Raw genomic sequence first — 10,920 nt, 5'->3', positions numbered from 1 at the left:
GTTATTCTTTTTCTTCAACCATTTATCGAATGGTTTATTATTGTTTATTATTAAACTGTGTTGCTTGGCTAACACACACACACACACACACACACATATATGTATATATATATATATATATATGTGTGTATATATATATATACATATATATATATATATATATATGTACATGCTTTTTATTATAAAGCGATTATTATATACAATATATATATATATATATATATACTGTATATATATGTGTGTGTGTGTTACATCAGAATGCAGTGCTCAACAGACAGACATAGAACGTACGCTTAATTTCCCGACATAATAAAGTACAATATAATTGTGTTTACGCTGGGAACCCGCAATTATTAAATCCCGCGTCTTCTGAATAGCAGATCGGAAGGGAGTCACTTCGTCCGTAAAGCAGGATGAAGATCCTTCGTTAACGAAGGAGTGAAGGAAGAAAAAAAAGGTCCTGCGTAGGAAGAAAAGATAATTTTCCTTTTCGGCAAAGGACAATACAAGAATGGCAGGTGAATGGAAAGAGAGAGAGAATAAGAAAAAAAAAGTCGAGAGCACCTGCCCTCTATGAATGGGATTATTGAGGTGAGGGAGAGTCTCTCTCTCTCTCTCTCTCTCTCTCTCTCTCTCTCTCTCTTCACTGGAAATTCTAATATAATTTCGGAACATTCAATATTTTCGTATAATGTAAATCAAAAATTTTTAATTTTTTTTTCTGCTAGATTTAACGATAATTGATATTATAATTAGTGTGCGCGACCCGTCAATAATGACGGCCAAAAATGTAGATACATTTTTACATACCCACACATACCCCCCCCCTCTCACCAGGGTATGACTACTCTCTCTCCCCCTACCCAAGGGACGGGGATATTATATATATATATATATATATATATTATAATATATATATATATATATATATATATATATATATATATATAATGTATATAATGTATATATGTATATATATATATATATATATATTTATATATATACATATATGTATTTATATATATACATATATATATATATATATATATAAGCTTCGATCCCAGTATGATATATGAATTTATTTATATTGAAGCACGATATTGTGTTGATCTTCATCAATATATAAATATATATATATATATATATATATATATATATATATATATATCCAGACACTTGCTCTTTAAAGGGGAGATTATTGTCTTAAAACCAGTTCTGGCAAATCCTGGCAAAAGAGAGAGACACACCATGTTAAGGGCTCTCAGTGTTGCCGTCTCTGGATTCTTGTTTTCTCCGCTTCATGGATGGCTAGACTTGGAGCGCGGAGAAGCTACGGTCTTGATCCGTAGTTACGACCTCCTCGAGTTACGACGGCATAAATCATTTTATGCTGGGAGCGGTACTCTTAATTGTTATATAATACTTTAAATTGCGGAGAGGCTCTTGTGGTATAGCTGATTATATATATATATATATATATATACATGTATATACATATATATATAAATATATATATATATATATATATATGTATATATATGTATATATATATATACATATATTTACATATATATATAAATATATATATATATATATATATATATAGGAAGCATTTCAGCATTTGTTTATCATTTACTTTTATTATTTGTTATTATGATTATTGTTCTTCATATTAGTATGGCGATTTTAATAATTAATTATAGTATCTTACCATTGCAAAAATGTCTCTTTTTATATATAAGTAAGCATTTTCTCATTTGTTTTTATGACTAAAGGTATCTCATTAGCACAGAAGACTTCCCTGCGGCCTCATTATTATTATTATTATTATTATTATTATTATTATTATTATTATTATTATTATTATTACTTGCTAGCCTACAACCCTAGTTAGAAAAGCAGGATGCTATAAGCCCAAGGTCTCTAACAGGGAAAATTACCCATAGAGGAAATGACATAAGGAAATAAATAAACTACAAGTAATAAACAAATTATAATAAAATATTCAAAGAATAATAACTACTTTCAAATTAATCTTTCAATTATAAAAGAGATTCAGCCGCCATGAACATCTCTATTATTTTGCCTCATTCGCTACCCACCTAAATAGGTTCTCATTTGACCAGACCTAATGGAATGCGTACACAAGCGGGGTCACAAATGGTGGTTATACACAACGTTAGATTTTGAACCTCCTTGGTTATACTCTCGGGGGCTTGGAGGAAAAATAACTCGGGATAAACCCCTTGGGGAAGGTTTACCCACAAGCAGATGGCCGGACCCACGAAAACTATCTGTACCTGCCTCCAAATTTGATATGAAGTTTGCGAATCTCCTAATGTATGTACCAGGGTAAATTGTGTTTTCTTTTATATAGTGAATAATACAGGGTTCTTTTATTCAAACCATAATGATGGTTACTGTTCTGAATAGAATTGCAGCGTTTGAATAGAAGTTTTTGTATGGTAGAAGAATGGGAAGTTCTTATAGTATTTTAGTAGAATGTTAACAAAATAAAAAAGTAATATTTCAAACTGAAGTATCCCTTAAGTATTATATATTATTTAATATTTTTTTATTATCCCTTAAGTATTATATATTATTTAATATTTTTTTACTATCCCTTGAGTATTATATATTATTTAATATTTTTTATATAGCTGAAATGGTTGACATTTTTATCTCGTAGAAGAAAGAGTTCATAATTTTAATAGAATATTGACAAAACCAAAAAAAAAAGAAATAATATATTATTTATTATTTTGTATATGGTTTAAAGTGTCGACATTTTTATCTCGCAGAAGAAAAGAAAGGTCATATAGTATAGCATTTTAATAGAATATTGACAAAACCCAAATAAAGTAACATTTCAAATGAAAGTTTTCTTTAAGTACTATATATTATTTAGAATTTTTTATAAAGTTTAAAGATTCGATAAGTTTATCTGGTAGAAGAAGGAATTTCATATAATATTTTAATATATTAACAAAACCATAAAAAAAGTATTATATATTATTTAATATTTTTGATTAGCTGAAAGGGTCAATATTTATATCTCGTAGATGAAAGGGAATTTCATATAATTTTTTAATATATTGATAAAAAAGGTAATATTTAAAATTAAAGTTTTCCTTAAATACTTTATATTATTTCATATTTTTTATATAGTTTAAATAGTCGATACTTTTATCTGGTAGAAGAAAGGGAAGTTCATAAAGTATTTTAATATGTTAACAACCCCCCCCCCAAAAAAAAAAAAATTTCAAATTAAAGTTTTCCTTAGGTACTATATAATATCAACGATTTTTTATATAACTAAAAGGGTCCAATATTAATAGTTGAATCACCTTAGTTACATGGATATGGTCAATTGTTAAATACACACACACATATATCATCTTGCCAATTTATAGATATCAGTTAAATTATCAACAGTCTATAAACACGAGACTGGCAGGTTTTAGGAACTGTCAGTACTTATCAAACTGTCCCCAACCTGCACTGAGCGAACGGAAGTGGCCTGACATCAAGCGATTGCCATTTCAATTGTGGCGTTCAATTACATATCAACTACGTGAATAGTCATTAAATAATTGTATATACTTTTAATTTTTCTGATAATTCTCATTTGAAGAGTTTTTCACATTATTATTATTATTATTATTATTATTAATTGTATTTACTTTTAATTTTTCTGATAATTCTCATTTGAAGAGTTTTTCACATTATTATTATTATTATTATTATTATTATTATTATTATTAATTGTATTTACTTTTAATTTTTCTGATATTTTCCATTTGGAGAGTTTTTTCACATTATTATTATTATATTTATTATTATATTTATTATTATTATTATTAATTGTATTTACTTTTAATTTTTCTGATAATTTTCATTTGAAGAGTTTTTTCACCTTATTATTATTATTATTATTATTATTATTATTATTATTATTAATTGTATTTACTTTTAATTTTTCTGATATTTTTCATTTGAAGAGTTTTTTTCGCCTTATTATTATTATTATTATTATTATTATTATTATTATTATTATTATTATTATTATTGTTGTTGTTGTTATTGTTATTATTAATTGTATTTACTTTTAATTTTTCTAATAGTTTTCATTTGAGGTGTGTTTAGCACATTATTATTATTATTATTATTATTATTATTATTATTATCAGCTAAGCTAAAACCTTACTTGAAAAAGCAAGATTCTATAAGCCCAAGGGCTCCAGGAGGGAAAAATAGCCCAGTGAGGAAAGGAGATAAGGAAATAAATAAACTACAGGAGGAGTAATAATCAATTATATTAAATAATTTAAAGAAAAATAATGTTAAAATAGAAAAATATATCTTTTATATATAAACTATAAAAAATTAAATAAAAAAACAAGATGAGAAATAATATAGAATAGAGAGAGAGAGAGAGAGAGAGAGAGAGAGAGAGAGAGAGAGAGTCAAAGTCAAAGTCAAAGTCAAAGTCAAAAACCTTTATTCCATTATAAAATGGTTATTCTGTGACATAACAATATAAATTATTTACATAAAATTCACAATAATTGGATTGTAAAAATCTAGGATATATATACATTCAAGAGAGAGAGAGAGAGAGAGAGAGAGAGAGAGAGAGAGAGTCAAAGTCAAAGTCAAAAACCTTTATTCCATTATAAAATGGTTATTCTGTGACATAACAATATAAATTATTTACATAAAATTCACAATAATTGGTTTGTAAAAATCTGGGATATATATACATTCAAAAGAGAGAGAGAGAGAGAGAGAGAGAGAGAGAGAGTCAAAGTCAAAGTCAAAAACCTTTATTCCATTATAAAATGGTTATTCTGTGACATAACAATATAAATTATTTACATAAAATTCACAATAATTGGTTTGTAAAAATCTGGGATATATATACATTCAAGAGAGAGAGAGAGAGAGAGAGAGAGAGAGAGAGTGTGTGTGTGTGTGTATACATGCCAATCATTTGTACATTGAAGTGTCATTCATCACACAATGCTTGGTGAAAGTCTGCTCCCCTTGCTTTTCCTGTGTTTATATTTGCGTTTCAGTAATCACAACCTGTAGTCAGCCTTCCCAATTGCTTTCCCCCTGAAGGTGGGAGCCCCACGGAGGCCTCCGAAGCCCTCCGGTCTGACGTGTCGTGATAATCATTGCCGAGGGGCACGTGGCAAGGGAAGTGACCTTCATCCCTTGTCAGCCCTTGTGCTCTCCAACCTTAAACCCCGTGTGCCCAACGTACACCTATTCTACTTCATCTCTCTCTCTCTCTCTCTCTCTCTCTCTCTCTCTCTCTCCATTCAATTTCCTAAAGCACTGGATATTTTAAATTTAAAGGGGTTTATTTTACATTTTTTATTACATAATTGTGTCAGCTATTATAGTGAGTGGATTTCTCTCTCTCTCTCTCTCTCTCTCTCTCTCTCTCTCTCTCAACTTCCTAAAGCACTTAATGGTTTTAATATGAAATAGCTTTATTTTATTCTTTTTATTACATAATTTGGATTTCTGCTTCGTCTCTCTCTCTCTCTCTCTCTCTCTCTCTCTCTCTCAACTTCCTAAAGCACTTAATAGTTTTAATATGAAATAGCTTTATTTTATTCTATTTATTACATAATTTGGATTTCTGCTTCGTCTCTCTCTCTCTCTCTCTCTCTCTCTCTCTCTCTCCATTCAATTTCCTAAACACTTAATATTTTTTAATATGAAATGGGTTAATTTTTTTATTACATAATTTTGCTAGCTATTATAGTGAGTGGATTTCTGCTTCATCTCTCTCTCTCTCTCTCTCTCTCTCTCTCTCTCTCTCCATTCAATTTCCTAAAGCACTTAATATTTTTTAATATGAAATGGGTTTTTAATTTTTTCATTACATAATTTTGCTAGCTATTATAGTGAGTGGATTTCTGCTTCATCTCTCTCTCTCTCTCTCTCTCTCTCTCTCTCTCTCTCCCATTCAATTTCCTAAATCATTTAACATTTTGTTTATTATATATAATTTTGCTAGCCATTATAGTAAGTGGAATTATTTAGGTTTCGTCCACATATATTGTAAAGTCCAGCTTTTATTGGTGGTTTTCTTTCCAGGGATTTCCAGTACAGAACTGGTTTTGTTTAGGTTTGCTCTGTCCCGTTACGTTGTTAAAGTCAGAAGTTGAGTTGGCTGCATTCCAGTTGACCAAGCACACACGGAAGCACCCGAAGGAGGAACAGGTTGTTAAACCAACCTCAACAATAAAGTCAAGTCCATAAGGAATATTTCATAGACTATACCGTATATAGTAAATTTTATTGGCTATTGGGGTTATTAAATGACCCCTTCCTGTACTTCCCGTATAGATACAGTATATTCTTACATACGATTCATCTATTCCTTGTCTTTAAATGGCTTTCATTACTGCTGAAGTTATGGCAGAATCAAAAGCTTTCTCATAGTCTACAGCTGTTGCATTCTTGGCAGTTAGGTCCTACTTTCTTCTGTAACTTTTCTTGTTATACTTCATGTATAGATATATTCAAGCATTCTAACATAAGATTCATCTATTCCATGTCTTTAAATGGCTTTCATTACTGCTGAAGCTTTGACGGAATCAAATGCTTTCTCATTGTCTACACCTGTTGCATTCTTGGCAGTTAGGTCCTACTTTCTCCTGCAACTTTTCTTGCTGTACTTCCTATATGGATACATTCAATTGTTCTAACATAAGATTCATCTATTCCTTGTCTTTAAATTGCTTTCATTACTGCTAAAGTTTTGACAAAATCAAAAACTTTCTCAGAGTCTACAGTTTTTGCATTCTTGGCAATTAGGTCTTATTTTCCCAACGCAACTTTTTTTTTGGCTGTACTTCCTGTGTAGATATATTCAAGTGTTCTAACATAAGATTCATCTATTCCTTGTCTTTAATTGGCTTTCATTACAGCTGAAATTTTGACGGAATCAAATGCTTTCTTATAGTCTACAGTTGTTACATTTTTGGCAAATAGGTCTTATTTTCTCCTGCAACTTTTGCTGTACTTCCTGTATAGATATATTCAAATGTTCTAACATAAGATTCATGCATCCCTTGTCTTTAAATTGCTTTCATTACTGCTGAAATTTTGACGGAATCAAATGCTTTCTTATAGTCTACAGTTGTTACATTTTTGGCAAATAGGTCTTATTTTCTCCTGCAACTTTTGCTGTACTTCCTGTATAGATATATTCAAATGTTCTAACATAAGATTCATGCATCCCTTGTCTTTAAATTGCTTTCATTACTGCTGAAATTTTGACGGAACCAAAGGCTTTCATATGTACTGCTTTTCCGTCGCGAACTAAACACTAAAAGAAGAGTACCTTCTGAGTCACAGCAAAGCCAAAAGAAAGAAATTAGTCTTTAAATGGGTTTCATTACTGCAGAAGTTGTTGCATTCTTGGCAATGAAGTCTTATTTTCTCCTGCAACTTTTCTTGCTGTACTTCTGTATAGATATATTCAAGTGTTCTAACATAAGATTCATCTATTCCTTGTCTTTAATTGGCTTACATTACTGCTGAAATTTTGACAGAATCAAAAGCTTTCTCATAGTCTACAGTTTTTGCATTCTTGGCAATTAGGTCTTATTTTCTCCCGCAACTTTTGCTGTACTTCCTGTATAGATATATTCAAGTGTTCTTATATTCTTCTATTCGATGTCTTCAAATTACTTCATTACTGCTGAAATTTTGACGGAACCAAACGCTTTCATATGTACTGCTTTTCCGTCTCGAACTAAACACTAAAAGAAGAGTACCTTCTGATTCACAGCCAAACCAAAAGAAAGAAATTAGCCAGCGGGTTGTTAGCGGCGTGTACATTAGTTCACGATTGTTTGTGTTATTCATTACAGTCCTTCTGTAGCATGAGAACCGAATGCAGTTATTACATACACATAAGTAATTTGCTCTGGGCTTGTTGGTGCAGCTGGACGACGTCGCTCGCGGCTGTGTATAGCACCAGCTGGCAGCGTATACCTGTTCCGTCAGTTACTTGGCGAAACGGTAAATGCTGGCCGTAAAAATGACAAGGAAAAGTTAGGTGGATATGTGTGTGTATATATATGTATATATATATATATATATATATACTGTATATATATATGTATATATATCACGTTTCCCTGCGAGTTATATATGTATATATATGTGTATATATATATATATATATATATGTATGTATATATATACATATATATATGTATATTCATATATGTATATATATATATATATATAGATATATATATGTATATATATATATATATATATGTGTGTGTGTGTGTATGTATAAATATACATATTTATAATATATATACATATACTGTGTATATATATATATATGTGTGTGTGTGTGTATGTATAAATATACATATTTATAATATATATACATATACTGTGTATATATATATATATATATATATGTGTGTGTGTGTGTGTGTGTGTATTGAGCAAAAATTGGGACAATTTGAAATTCGTAATGAAGGTAAAAATTTACGAGCATTATCGATAAAAGAGGAAAATCCGAATATTCCATTATTCGTCAGTAATCAAATATATTTTCTTAATTCTTATATAAATAGAACACCATAAAGGAACGAAGCACCAAACTATGAACTTTGGAAAGCAAACAACAAAGCCTTCACTCCCTCCCCCACCCCCCCTCTCTCTCTCTCTCTCTCCCTTCCACCCAACCTCCGATTTTCAGTTTTTCTCTTTCTCGACTTCCACCGCAGAAAGACTCACTTGCGTGTGTGTTAGTCTGTTGGTTTGTGTATTCCTACAGCCGTAAGAGTAATAAATGGACAAGAGAAGTTTCACTTTCTTTCTCTTCCCGATTGTGGCCAGAGGTTTTTACCTCTTTTCTCCTTCACTTTTCCTTTATTATTGAAAAAGAAAAAAAAACAGAAAATGTCCTCAGGGTTATTGGTTCCAACATGGCGAAGGAAAGTCTTCTTTCTATTATTATTATTATTATTATTATTATTATTATTATTATTATTATTAGGTAAGCTACATCCCTAGTTGGAAAAGCAGGATACTATAAGCGTAAGGCCTCCAATAGGGAAAAAATAGCTCAGCGAGGAAAGGAAATAAGGAAATAAATAAACTACAACTATAAGCTATTATTATTATTATTATTATCTCCTCAGGACATGATGAACTAAGTTTGCATTAGTTTACTTTATTTATGAAAGGTCTATAGATAATTATAGATATGATAATGTAGATTTAAGAATGGTATATGTATGTTGGTGTGTTACAGTCTTATCATACTTAAATGATGATATCAGGACTTTTCTTTGTGATTGTAATATAACGACTTTGACATTGAGTCTGATTTTGCTTTAAGGAATACAGAATGACTTGAGAGTTCTTGGCTTTAATATTTTGTCCAGTGTAGGCTACTCCCAACAGAGAAGAAGTATACGTCTCTCTCTCTCTCTCTCTCTCTCTCTCTCTCTGATCCCGAGGTAGATAGAATCCAGATATTAGGAGTATAATATATGGATTGTATGAATATGAAAAACACGTCTATATATATATATATATATATATATATTTATATATTTGTCCAGTGTATTCCCAACAGAATTCTCTCTCTCTCTCTCTCTCTCTCTCTCTCTCCCTCTCTCTCTCTCTCTCTCTCTCTCAGTATATATATATATATATATGTGTGTGTGTGTGTGTGTGTGTGTACAGTATATTATGTATACTTTAGTTATGTATCACCCCCTGTAATCTACTCTAGGCAAAAGGCTTCGTCAAGGTTAACTTCCTAAGACAAGTAACTCATTTCGAAAATAACTCACACATAACATGCATTAGTTATATATGACTCCTCTGTTTACTGATCTGTTTACTGTCAGCCAAGGATGAATGGTTGTATGGGTTTTGAGTTTCGTAAGTGACCCTCCTTCTTCTACAGCATCCTCATCAGCTTATAAGCTGTCGCCCTCCTGATTTGTCAGGCTTCTCTCTCTCTCTCTCTCTCTCTCTCTCTCTCTCTCTCAAGAATTGCGATGTTACGAACAATATTTCCCTTTAAAATCTATTCTCTCTCTCTCTCTCTCTCTCTCTCTCTCTCTCAAGAATTGCGATGTTACGAACAATATTTCCCTTTAAAATCTATTCTCTCTCTCTCTCTCTCTCTCTCTCTCTCTCTCTCTCTCTCTTAAGAATTGCTATGTTACGAACAATATTTCCCTTGAAATCTATTCTCTCTCTCTCTCTCTCTCTCTCTCTCTCTCTCTCTCTCTCTGAAGTGGCTGGCATAGGGTTACGTGATAAGGATTATCTTTCTCTGCATAGAATTGTAATACAATTAGGGAAACTTGTACGTTTTATTTTTTCTTGTTTCCTTTCCTCACTGGGCTATTTTCCCTGTTGGGGCCCCTTGGCTTATGGCATCTCGCTTTTCTAACTAGGGTTGTAGCTTAGCTAATAATAATAATAACAAACATCCGAAAGACTGAAGATATTAAGGCTTTCAAAAGGAAACTGAAGACTTTTTTATTGTCTAAGTGCTTCAATAATGTGGATATTATATTATTATTATTATTATTATTATTATTATTAGCTAAATTACAACCCTAGTTGGAAAAATAGGATGCTTTAAGCCCAAGGGTTCCAACAGGGAAAAATGGCCTAGTTAATCAAGGGAAATGAGTAAACTATATGAGGAGTAATGAAAAGTTGATATAAGTATTTGGTGTGAAATGCTAAATGCCTTGAAATGCAAACGACAAAATGGCTGTTAATGTCCTACTCTCAATAGTATAGAGAGTAGGGTTTCCTTGCAGTGTAGGACTAGAAAAGCATCCTTGAAAGTAATGAAATATTCCCGCGGACATCATCAGTTTGAAATATCCTTGTCCG

Source organism: Palaemon carinicauda, chromosome 45 (genome assembly GCF_036898095.1).
Source record: "Palaemon carinicauda isolate YSFRI2023 chromosome 45, ASM3689809v2, whole genome shotgun sequence".
NCBI lineage: Eukaryota > Metazoa > Arthropoda > Malacostraca > Decapoda > Palaemonidae > Palaemon > Palaemon carinicauda.
This window is presented reverse-complemented; position numbering follows the sequence as displayed.